General features: G+C 60.8%; 2 non-coding genes across 2 annotated transcripts; both read left to right on the forward strand.

Annotated features, from left to right (window-relative positions):
- The first annotated feature begins 7,753 nt into the window (after positions 1-7,753).
- Positions 7,754-9,568, forward strand: LOC142792481 (small subunit ribosomal RNA). The gene has a single exon (XR_012890956.1). It is a non-coding gene; the product is annotated as a small subunit ribosomal RNA (ribosomal RNA).
- A 1,719-nt stretch (positions 9,569-11,287) lies between these two features.
- LOC142792470 (5.8S ribosomal RNA) lies at positions 11,288-11,440 on the forward strand. Its single transcript, XR_012890945.1, has one exon. It is a non-coding gene; the product is annotated as a 5.8S ribosomal RNA (ribosomal RNA).
- The last annotated feature ends 1,060 nt before the right edge of the window (positions 11,441-12,500 follow it).

Genomic DNA, 12,500 nt, shown 5'->3' on the forward strand with positions numbered 1-12,500 from the left:
GCCCCGGCAGACGCGTTTTTTTTTTCTTTCGCCCCGGCTGACGCAGTTTTCGCGCCGCCCCGGCAGACGCGGTTTTCGCGCCGCCCCGGCAGACGCGGTTTTTTGCGCCGCCCCGGCTGACGCAGTTCGGACTTGGCACTTTTTGGCTGAGCCTGGCTGGCGGCCCACTCACTCGATCGCCATGTCTGTTTGCCACAGTTTTCCCGGTGGTGCCGCACCCGGGCTCGCCCCGGCTGACGCAGTTTTCGCGCCGCCCCGGCTGACGCGGTTTCGTGCCGCCCCGGCAGACGCGGTTTTTTGCGCCGCCCCGGCTGACGCGGTTTTTTGCCGCCCCGGCTGACGCAGTTCGGACTTGGCACTTTTCGGCTGTGCCTGGCTGGCGGCCCACTCACTCGATCGCCATGTCTGTTTGCCACAGTTTTCCCGGTGGTGCCGCACCCGGGCTCGCCCCGGCAGACGCGTTTTTTTTTTTTTCTTTCGCCCCGGCTGACGCAGTTTTCGCGCCGCCCCGGCTGACGCGGTTTCGTGCCGCCCCGGCAGACGCGGTTTTTTGCGCCGCCCCGGCTGACGCGGTTTTTGCCGCCCCGGCTGACGCAGTTCGGACTTAGCACTTTTTGGCTGAGCCTGGCTGGTGGCCCACTCACTCGATCGCCATGTCTGTTAGCCACAGTTTTCCCGGTGGTGCCGCACCCGGGCTCGCCCCGGCTGACGCAGTTTTCGCGCCGCCCCGGCTGACGCGGTTTCGTGCCGCCCCGGCAGACGCGGTTTTCGCGCCGCCCCGGCTGACGCGGTTTTTGCCGCCCCGGCTGACGCAGTTCGGACTTAGCACTTTTCGGCTGTGCCTGGCTGGCGGCCCACTCACTCGATCGCCATGTCTGTTTGCCACAGTTTTCCCGGTGGTGCCGCACCCGGGCTCGCCCCGGCTGACGCAGTTTTCGCGCCGCCCCGGCTGACGCGGTTTCGTGCCGCCCCGGCAGACGCGGTTTTCGCGCCGCCCCGGCTGACGCGGTTTCGTGCCGCCCCGGCAGACGCGGTTTTTTGCCGCCCCAGCTGACGCAGTTCGGACTTAGCACTTTTTGGCTGAGCCTTGCTGGCGGCCCACTCACTCGATCGCCATGTCTGTTTGCCACAGTTTTCCCGGTGGTGCCGCACCCGGGCTCGCCCCGGCAGACGCGTTTTTTTTTTTCTTTCGCCCCGGCTGACGCAGTTTTCGCGCCGCCCCGGCAGACGCGGTTTTCGCGCCGCCCCGGCAGACGCGGTTTTTTGCGCCGCCCCGGCTGACGCGGTTTTTTGCCGCCCCGGCTGACGCAGTTCGGACTTGGCACTTTTTGGCTGAGCCTGGCTGGCGGCCCACTCACTCGATCGCCATGTCTGTTTGCCACAGTTTTCCCGGTGGTGCCGCACCCGGGCTCGCCCCGGCTGACGCAGTTTTCGCGCCGCCCCGGCTGACGCGGTTTCGTGCCGCCCCGGCAGACGCGGTTTTTTGCGCCGCCCCGGCTGACGCGGTTTTTTGCCGCCCCGGCTGACACGGTTCGGACTTTGCACTTTTCGGCTGTGCCTGGCTGGCGGCCCACTCACTCGATCGCCATGTCTGTTTGCCACAGTTTTCCCGGTGGTGCCGCACCCGGGCTCGCCCCGGCAGACGCGTTTTTTTTTTTTTTTTCTTTCGCCCCGGCTGACGCAGTTTTCGCGCCGCCCCGGCTGACGCGGTTTCGTGCCGCCCCGGCAGACGCGGTTTTTTGCGCCGCCCCGGCTGACGTGGTTTTTGCCGCCCCGGCTGACGCAGTTCGGACTTTGCACTTTTTGGCTGAGCCTGGCTGGCGGCCCACTCACTCGATCGCCATGTCTGTTTGCCACAGTTTTCCCGGTGGTGCCGCACCCGGGCTCGCCCCGGCAGACGCGTTTTTTTTTTTCCTTCGCCCCGGCAGACGTGGTTCCCCCCCCCCCCTCCGTCTTTCTTTTTGTTTTTTTTTTTCGCCGCGGCTGAAGTGGATTTTTCGGTGCCTCGACGCCCCGGTAGTCGCGGTTTTTCCGTTTCCGCACGGCCCCGGCTGACGCTGCTCGGTCACAGTCGCCTTTTGTGGTGATTGCAGACTTCTTGAGCGCGGGTGTTTTTTTTTTTTGTTGTTGTTGTTGTTTTATTACGCATTCGCTCCAGCAGACGCTGTTTAGACTTTTTGTTTCCTCTTTTATCCTGCGACGAGGTGACGAGGTTTATTCGGTGCCCCGCCGCCCCGGCTGAAGTGATTTTTCCTGTCCCGTGCCGCCCCGGCTGACGCGGTTGGGACTTCGCGTTTGTTCGGCCGCCACGGGTTTTGGCGCACTCGCTCGGTTGCTTGTTGTTGCCACTTGTTGCGAACCCAGGTTTCTTGAGCGAGCGCGGGCGTTTTTTCTTCCTTTCTTTCTTTGTTCTATGTGTTAGCGAATCGGCCTTTAATATCACACGAGGACTCACAACCAACAATTTTCAGTTTGAAGTGTAAAAAATCTGCAGGTGTTGACGTAACTGACTTGCCCCGTACCCTTGAGTACATCCATGAAGTTCTCGTAGTACTACTAAATCGCATTATTCCAAGTGGAGAAATTCCCATAAACTTGCAAACCTCTACACGAAAATCGGTGCGCGTGATAAAGTTGAAAATTATCGTCCGATATCAAATGTGCCTTCTATAACACAAATTCTAGGAAAAAAAAAAAAAAAAACACTTGTTCGCCGTTTTCTGCGCCGTGACTGGCAGCACTCCGGCGAAGCGAAACGGGGTCGATTCGAGCACGATATCGGCGTCTTTCGACGTGCTCGCCGGCGACCGTCGCACGAGTACGTCGCACGAGCGCGTCTGCCGGGGCGCCGTTTGCGAAGCCGACGCAAAAGTGGGAACCGCCGCTCGGATGATCGCCGCTTTCGGCAGAGTGAGTGTTGGCACTCCGGGGAAGCGAAACAGCGTGAATGCGCCCACGAAATCGGCGTATTTTGAAGTGCCCGCCGGCGACCGTCGCACGAGTACGGTAAACCGCGTCAGCCGGGGCGTAGTTCGGGACGCCGACGAAAAAGTGGGAAGCGCAACTCGGATCTTCGCCGTTTTTGCAGGAGTGAGTGGCGGCCCTCCTGCGAGACCAAGAAGCATCGATTCGTGCACGAATTCGGCGCCTTTCGACGTGATCGCCGGCGACCGTCGCTCGAGTAGGGCAAACCGCGTCTGCCGGGGCGGGCTTCGGGACGCCGATGCGAAAGTGGGAAACGCTGCTCGGATGTTCGCCGTTTTTGGCCGAGTGAGTGCTGGCACACGGGCGAAGCCAAACGGGGCCGATTACGGCACGATATCGGCGTCTTTCGACGTGCCCGCCGGCGACCGTCGCACGAGTACGGTAAACCGCGTCAGCCCGGGCGGAGTTCGGGACGCCGATGCGAAAGTGGAGAACGCCGCTCGGATCTTCGCCGTTTTTGGAGGAGTGAGTGGCGGCACTCCGGAGAAGCCAAGGAGCGCCAATTAGCGCACGATATCGGCGTCTTTCGACGCGCTCGCCGGCGACCGTCGCACGAGTAGGGCAAACCGCGTCTGCCGGGGCGGGGTTTACGACGCCGACGCAAAAGTGGGAACCGCCGCTCGGATGTTGGCCGTTTTTGGCAGAGTGAGTGCTGGCACTCCGGCGACGCGAAAGAGCGCGAATGCGCCCACGAAAGTGGCGTATTTGGACGTGCGTGACGGCGACCGCTGCAGGAGTACGAAAAACCACGTCAGCCGGGGCGAGCGACACACGGCGGTCTGGGTGCTTATCGCTGCTATTATAGGGGCACCCCGGCAGACGCAGAAAAAAAAAAAAAATTTTCGACCTTCTTTTTTGCTGGTCGAGCTCGGGTAACCCAGGTCGCAATGGGAGCCGCGCACGAAAGCGGCGTCGCGAGACGCGTTCGCGGTCGCTAGTCGCACGAGCTCGGCAACCGCGTCAGCCGGCGCGGAGTTCGGGATGCCGACGGCTAAGTGGGTACCGCTGCTCGGATGTTCGCCGTTTTTGGCCGAGTGAGTGCTGGCACTCCGGTGAAGCCAAGGAGCGCCAATTCGTGCACGATATCGGCGTCTTTCGACGTGCCCGCCGGCCACCGCCGCACGAGTACGGCAAACCGCGTCTGCCGGGGCGGGGTTCGCGACGCGTACGCAATAGTGGGAACCGTCGCTCGGATGTTCGTCGTCTTTGGCCGAGCGAGTGCTGGCACTCCGGCGAAGCGAAACGGGGCCGATTCGGGCACGATATCGGCGTATTTCGACGTGCTCGCCGGCGACCGTCGCACGAGTACGGCAAAGCGCGTCTGCCGGGGCGAGGTTTGCGACGCCGACGAAAAAGTGGGAAGCGCCGCTCGGATCTTCGCCGTTTTTGCAGGAGTGAGTGGCGGCCCTCCTGCGAGACCAAGAAGCATCGACTCGCGCACGATATCGGTGTCTTTCGACGTGCCCGCCGGCCACCGCCGCACGAGTACGGCAAACCGCGTATGCCGGGGCGGGGTTGGGGACGCCGACGCAAAAGTGGGAACCGCCACTAGGATGTTCGCCGTTTTTGGCAGAGTGAGTGCTGGCACTCCGGCGAAGCGAAAGAGCGCGAATGCGCCCACGAAAGTGGCGTGTTTGGACGTGCTTGACGACGACCACCGCAGGAAAACGAAAAACCACGTCAGCCGGGGCGAGCGACCCATGGCGGTCTGGGTGCTTATCGCTGCTATTATAGGGGCACCCCGGCAGACGCAAAAAAAAAAAAAAAATTTTTTTTCGACATTCTTTTTTGCTCGTCGACCTCGGGTGACCCAGGTCGCAGTGGGAGCCGCGCACGAAAGCGGCGTCGCGAGACGGCTTCGCGGTCGCTAGTCGCACGAGCTCGGCAACCGCGTCTGCCGGGGCGGAGTTCGGGACGCCGACGGCTAAGTGGGAACCGCCGCTCGGATGTTCGCCGTTTGTGGCCGAGTGAGTGCTGGCACTCCGGCGAAGCCAAACGGGGCCGATTCCGGCACGATATCGGCGTCTTTCTACGTGCTCGCCGGCGACCGTCGCACGAGTACGGCAAAGTGCGTCTGCCGGGGCGGGGTTTGCGACGCGTACGCAATAGTGAGAACCGTCGCTCGGATGTTCGTCGTCTTTCGCCGAGCCAGTGCTGGCAATCCGGCGAAGCCGAACGGAGCCGATTCGGGCACGATATCGGCGTCTTTCCACGTGCTCGCCGGCGACCGTCGCACGAGTACGGTAAACCGCGTCAGCCGGGGCGGAGTTCGGGACGCCGATGCGAAAGTGGGAAGCGCCGCTCGGATCTTCGCCGTTTTTGGAGGAGTCAGTGGCGGCACTCCGGTGAAGCCAAGGTGCGCCAATTCGCGCACGATATCGGCGTCTTTCGACGTGCCCGCCGGCCACCGTCGCACGAGTACGGCAAACCTCGTCTGCCGGGGCGGGGTTTGCGACGCCGACGCAAAAGTGGGAACCGCCGCTCGGATGTTCGCCGTTTTTGGCAGAGTGAGTGCTGGCACTCCGGCGAAGCGAAAGAGCGCGAATGCGCCCACGAAAGTGGCGTGTTTGGACGTGCTTGACGACGACCACCGCAGGAAAACGAAAAACCACGTCAGCCGGGGCGAGCGACCCATGGCGGTCTGGGTGCTTATCGCTGCTATTATAGGGGCACCCCGGCAGACGCAAAAAAAAAAAAAAATTTTTTTCGACATTCTTTTTTGCTCGTCGACCTCGGGTGACCCAGGTCGCAGTGGGAGCCGCGCACGAAAGCGGCGTCGCGAGACGGCTTCGCGGTCGCTAGTCGCACGAGCTCGGCAACCGCGTCTGCCGGGGCGGAGTTCGGGACGCCGACGGCTAAGTGGGAACCGCCGCTCGGATGTTCGCCGTTTGTGGCCGAGTGAGTGCTGGCACTCCGGCGAAGCCAAACGGGGCCGATTCCGGCACGATATCGGCGTCTTTCTACGTGCTCGCCGGCGACCGTCGCACGAGTACGGCAAAGTGCGTCTGCCGGGGCGGGGTTTGCGACGCGTACGCAATAGTGAGAACCGTCGCTCGGATGTTCGTCGTCTTTCGCCGAGCCAGTGCTGGCACTCCGGCGAAGCCGAACGGAGCCGATTCGGGCACGATATCGGCGTCTTTCCACGTGCTCGCCGGCGACCGTCGCACGAGTACGGTAAACCGCGTCAGCCGGGGCGGAGTTCGGGACGCCGATGCGAAAGTGGGAAGCGCCGCTCGGATCTTCGCCGTTTTTGGAGGAGTCAGTGGCGGCACTCCGGTGAAGCCAAGGTGCGCCAATTCGCGCACGATATCGGCGTCTTTCGACGTGCCCGCCGGCCACCGTCGCACGAGTACGGCAAACCTCGTCTGCCGGGGCGGGGTTTGCGACGCCGACGCAAAAGTGGGAACCGCCGCTCGGATGTTCGCCGTTTTTGGCAGAGTGAGTGCTGGCACTCCGGCGAAGCGAAAGAGCGTGAATGCGCCCACGAAAGTAGCGTATTTGGACGTGCTTGACGGCGACCGCCGCAGGAGTACGAAAAACCACGTCAGCCGGGGCGAGCGACCCACGGCGGTCTGGGTGCTTATCGCTGCTATTATAGGGGCACCCCGGCAGACGCAGAAAGAAAAAAAAAAATGGGGACATGGCGTGCGTCACCGTGCGGCTTCGCAGCGTTGCCGAAGTCGCCGAGCCCTTCGACTGAGCCGAACGGCGGACAGGGAACGTTGGTCGGCCGTTCTAACCTGTCGGTGCCACGCCGAGACGTCGTTAAGGAAAACCGCGTCGTGGGCCTCTACGACGCCGTCGAGTCGTTGTACGTTTGGTGTCCAGCGTGTCGGCGGCGAGTAGCGGACACGTCGTTCACGACTTCGGTCTTTCGCAGTCGACGCGAACTTGCGGAGAGTCGTGGTGCCTCACGTTTTCGGCAGAAACCGCGGCGGAATTTTCCCGTGCGTGCGCGCACGACCTCGGTGCTGTGCCGTCAGCGTAGTGTTGCACAAACTCGTGGCCTACCCAAGGTGCGGTACGTTTGCGGCCGTATCCTCGGTGGGAATTTCGTGAGTAGGGTCGCAAATTCTACGACCTCGGCGGGTTTGAGAGCGACGTAGACTTGTGGCACGCTCAACATGCCACACGTTTCGGGGCACACCCGCGGTGAAATTTTCTCGAGTACGCTCGTATTAGGGCCCAAGGAGGTCTGGGTACTTATCGCTGCTATTATGTGGGGGTTCTCGTGAGCGGCGTACGCGAAAGCGACCGGGTGTCTGATATGCGGCGGGCTTCGGCCTCGTCAAGCGTGTCCTCGGGTCTGCTCCAGGGGAATCCACGGCAGTCGTCTGCAGCCTCATCCGCTTGATGCGTTAGGGGCTGGTTGTCGGACGGTGCCGTTTTACCACGATATCGAGGTGTGTTCCGTGTCGTCCTCGGGCGATTCAGATGCGAAAGCGCCGAAGACGCGGGCGTGACCCGTCGTCTGGCGGCTTTGCAGTCTCGGCTCCGTTGCTAGTTCCGGCCGGTCCACCGACAGTGCAGCGGGCTTGGGCAACCCGCACGGCGCGACCGAGTCGATGCAACGAAAAAGAGCGAGCATGAACGTGCTTCTTGCCGCACGGCTCCCACTCGTCTTTCGGGAAGGTTGTGCCGTAGCGAGCTCGAACGCCGTCATCTCGGAGTGCAAAATAAGCGTGTTGGGGCGCCTGAAGGTGGCCTCCGCCGCACACAGACTGCGTCCGGCCCGCCGAGGGCGAGGACGGACGCGCAGTCGAACGATTACCTGGTTGATCCTGCCAGTAATCATATGCTTGTCTCAAAGATTAAGCCATGCATGTCTAAGTACATGCCGAAATAAGGCGAAACCGCGAATGGCTCATTAAATCAGTTATGGTTCCTTAGATCGTTTCTTCCTACTTGGATAACTGTGGCAATTCTAGAGCTAATACATGCAGTGAGCCTGGAGCCCTTTGGGTAACGGGTGCTTTTATTAGACCAAGATCGATCGGGTTTCGGCCCGTATTGTGTGGTGACTCTGGATAACTTTGTGCTGATCGCATGGCCACGAGCCGGCGACGTTTCTTTCAAGTGTCTGCCTTATCAACTTTCGATGGTAGGTTACTTGCTTACCATGGTTGTTACGGGTAACGGAGAATCAGGGTTCGATTCCGGAGAGGGAGCCTGAGAAACGGCTACCACATCCAAGGAAGGCAGCAGGCGCGCAAATTACCCACTCCCGGCACGGGGAGGTAGTGACGAAAAATAACAATACGGGACTCTTTTGAGGCCCCGTAATTGAAATGAGTACACTCTAAATCCTTTAACGAGGATCAATTGGAGGGCAAGTCTGGTGCCAGCAGCCGCGGTAATTCCAGCTCCAATAGCGTATACTAAAGCTGCTGCGGTTAAAAAGCTCGTAGTTGGATCTCAGTTCCAGACGAGTAGTGCATCTACCCGATGCGACGGCTCGGACTGAACATCATGCCGGTTCTTTCTTGGTGCACTTCATTGTGTGCCTCGAGATGGCCGGTGCTTTTACTTTGAAAAAATTAGAGTGCTCAACGCAGGCGAGTCGCCTGAATAAACTTGCATGGAATAATAGAACAAGACCTCGTTTCTGTTCTGTTGGTTTTTGGAATACGAGGTAATGATTAAGAGGGACGGACGGGGGCATTCGTATTGCGGCGCTAGAGGTGAAATTCTTGGACCGTCGCAAGACGAACTACTGCGAAAGCATTTGCCAAGAATGTTTTCATTGATCAAGAACGAAAGTCAGAGGTTCGAAGGCGATCAGATACCGCCCTAGTTCTGACCATAAACGATGCCAACCAGCGATCCGCCTGAGTTACTCAAATGACTCGGCGGGCAGCTTCCGGGAAACCAAAGTATTTGGGTTCCGGGGGAAGTATGGTTGCAAAGCTGAAACTTAAAGGAATTGACGGAAGGGCACCACCAGGAGTGGAGCCTGCGGCTTAATTTGACTCAACACGGGAAAACTTACCCGGCCCGGACACTGGGAGGATTGACAGATTGAGAGCTCTTTCTTGATTCGGTGGATGGTGGTGCATGGCCGTTCTTAGTTGGTGGAGCGATTTGTCTGGTTAATTCCGATAACGAACGAGACTCTAGCCTATTAAATAGGTGCGGGGTTCCCAGCACCTTACAACCTTCTTAGAGGGACAAGCGGCTCCTAGCCGCACGAAACAGAGCAATAACAGGTCTGTGATGCCCTTAGATGTCCGGGGCCGCACGCGCGCTACACTGAAGGAAGCAGCGTGTCTTTATCCCTGTCTGAAAAGACTGGGTAACCCGTGGAACTTCTTTCGTGATTGGGATAGGGGCTTGCAATTGTTCCCCTTGAACGAGGAATTCCCAGTAAGCGCGAGTCATAAGCTCGCGTTGATTACGTCCCTGCCCTTTGTACACACCGCCCGTCGCTACTACCGATTGAATGATTTAGTGAGGTCTTCGGACCGATGTCCGGCGCGGCCTTTCGGTTGCGCCGGTCTGTTGGAAAGATGACCAAACTTGATCATTTAGAGGAAGTAAAAGTCGTAACAAGGTTTCCGTAGGTGAACCTGCGGAAGGATCATTAACGGATTGTGAAGGGTGAGCGCCTCAGCTGCGTCTGCGCCCGACACTTTCTGCCGCTGACCCCGTTTGGACGCGGGGTCGGCTTTTCCCCACGGGGCTGCCTGAATGTGGAGCGGCACCCCGTGACAAATTGTTGCGCCCAGCGGACGCCAACACCGCGACCTTGGACGGTCGGCCAGGTGGCGGACGCGGGTACAAACGGCGCAACGCACTCATAGGTCGGCTTTCGACCCGCCACTGCACCGTGGCTCGAAGCGCTCGAAATGCGCGACCCGACCGCTGCGGGACCGCCTAGTACTGTAAACAGGAGCGGCGGAGCGCGAACGGCGAGTCGTGGTTACGTCGGTAGAAGGCGAGGCTGCGCGTTCCCGAAACGCCAGCCGAGTGCCCTCCCGACCGTTCGAGCGTGCAAGAACGAGACCCGACAATCGCGCGGCGACTGCCAAGTACGAGAGGAACGGCACAAGCGTCGGCGGTCGGTCAAGGAACTGGCGATGTGACGGGTCCGCTGTGCACCAGTGCATACCGTCCCGCCGTCCGCGGCAAGCGCCTCCGCGTCCTCGGGTGACGGAGGCTGCCGGTCGGTTCTTGCAGGCGAGGGATCTCGCTGGCACCGGTTCGCGTTGACGCGCGGCCGGTCATGGCACGGCGATGCGACGGCCGAGGTGCGCAGTACTCGATGGAGGAACCGCACGCTCCGATGACCGTCCCGCCCTCCGCGGCGTATGCGTACCGACCGTAATGGTTGCAGCAGCGCCGGCCGGCTTTTGAATTCGCCACACGAAACACGGTGCGAGATCGCGGTTAGGGGAGCGTCGACGTTGCCAGGCGTTTTGCTTGCTGCCGAGGGAAAGGCGGCACGGCCACGTCGCGCTCGTCGCGATTAGCGGGTCTGCGCGCTTTGGGAAGGTGCCGCAACGACTTGCCGAAAGAGGAAGCACGGAAGAACGAGGGACTTGGACGTCCCGACAATTGAACGCACTTGCGGCCAGGCCCTTGCTGGCTTCGTTCTTCCGCCTCGAGTAGGCTCGTACGCGGCTCCGGCGCCGAAAGTGGTCCTTGGCACCGACTTCGGTGGACGTGGGAAGTGCCGCGCAAGTACGGCGCGCCTGGCTCCACCTGTTGGCTAAAGTAGGCAGCCGGATCGGCATTTTGGTGTGCGGTGGCAAACCGTGGATGCGAAAAAAGCTTGTGCGATTTCGTGGAACAAAAAGCGGGGGTCCCCCTTTTTATGCGGAGGAGACCGACCCGCCCGCCGTGGTGAACCGCGACGCCACGGTAAAAACGGGAGAGGCTTGTCGATGGGACCGTGCATCCCGCGCTCCACGGAGGCCGGGAGGCGGCCGCCCGAGGAAATGTGTAGCCGTCGAGGCCCGCATCTGCGTGCACTCTTATCCAAATGGGTGTACCGCAGGCATTTTCTGGTTAGGCGGGCCAATGAGAGCGAGCACACAACGATACCTACGGGTCCGGCTTGGAGAACCGGCTTCGACGCCTCCCGAGTATTTATAGAGGGGTGGACCACGAAAGCACTCGCAAGTAGCGGAAGCGAAACGCCGTCCGAAACACACCGTTTGCTCGATTTGCGGCAGCCGAAAAAGGCGCGGCAGAGTTTTGGAGTCCAAGCGTGCGCTGAAAAGCGCCCTTCTTGGCCACTGTTTGGCCGAGTGCCAGAAACGTTTGGTTTTGACTGTACGGAATTGAACAAACACTTTTTCACGACTCTAAGCGGTGGATCACTCGGTTCTCGGGTCGATGAAGAACGCAGCCAGCTGCGAGACTTGGTGTGAATTGCAGGACACACTGAGCACTGATTCTTTGAACGCACATTGCGGCCTTGGGTCTTCCCTTGGCTTCGTCTGTCTGAGGGTCGGATCACATATCAAGAGAGCCTTCGGCGCACAAGGGAACGTGAGCCGTCGACTCGTTTTGACCGCGTCGGCAACACGGACAGCACGCTGAACACCTCACAGCGAGCGCCAACAGCGGCCACTCAAGGGCGAGACGGTGGCGACCGTCGTGCCAGAGCCCAACCGAAACGGGGGCGACCGACTGCATTGAGGATGTGGCACCTCGTTGAGACCGCCGCAGGACTTCGAGTCGGAAGGAAGCCTGCAGGGAAAGTGCGGTCGAGGTTGCGTACTCCTCTCTGCGACCGGGCGCGCAAGAGCTGCGAGAGCCACGGACGCGCAACTTTAACGCACGGTAAACACGAGGAGCGAAAGCCGGCCAGCAAAGCTTCTCCAGCCGTGCGCAAAGTGCGCGAGATCGCAGCCTTGCGTTGCGCTTGTTGCCCTCGAAGTAAGCAGGGTGTCCCGTAGACCGGGCGCTCGAACACGCTGCGGGGCCGTGCCTCCTCCAGGCTTTGCCGCGCGAACAGGGAACGTTCGCGCGCAAAGCGCAGGGAGGTGAGGAGGCTGCGCCCGACGTTTGCGGTTCGCTGCGTACGCGGTTGATGCGGAGAGCACGGCGCGACGACTTGCCGCGAAGCGGAAAAAGTCTCCCGCACGAGTTGGCGAAACGTTGGCGAAGCTTAAGGCGTTCTCGTCGTAGTCCGCCGTCGGTCTAAGTGCTTCGCAGTTCCCGTCCCGTTCAAAAAACTGGGCCACTCCAGTTGGGGCGGGGGCGACGCTACACGAGACGATGCCTCTCGCCAGGCTGCGTGGCTGCCCTTGCGGCGGCGGCGACTGGCCTCGGCGGTGTTTGGGCTTTCGACACGGTCGTTTATCACGCAACTGCTCGGACGACGCACGCGCGCAGCGGAATGCCGCTTGCCAGCCTTGTGAAGATGTGACCCTGTACAGGGTTGCGGGCGCACTTGGTAGGGCGTCGTACTCGGTTCGCGATGGGTTTACGAACGTGTCCCGTCACTTCCACGTCACACCGGTTGTGCGCCGCACGCGTGCAGCGGGGAAGCCGATTGCCAGCCTTGT

Source organism: Rhipicephalus microplus, unplaced genomic scaffold, assembly GCF_043290135.1.
Source record: "Rhipicephalus microplus isolate Deutch F79 unplaced genomic scaffold, USDA_Rmic scaffold_223, whole genome shotgun sequence".
Classification (NCBI taxonomy): domain Eukaryota; kingdom Metazoa; phylum Arthropoda; class Arachnida; order Ixodida; family Ixodidae; genus Rhipicephalus; species Rhipicephalus microplus.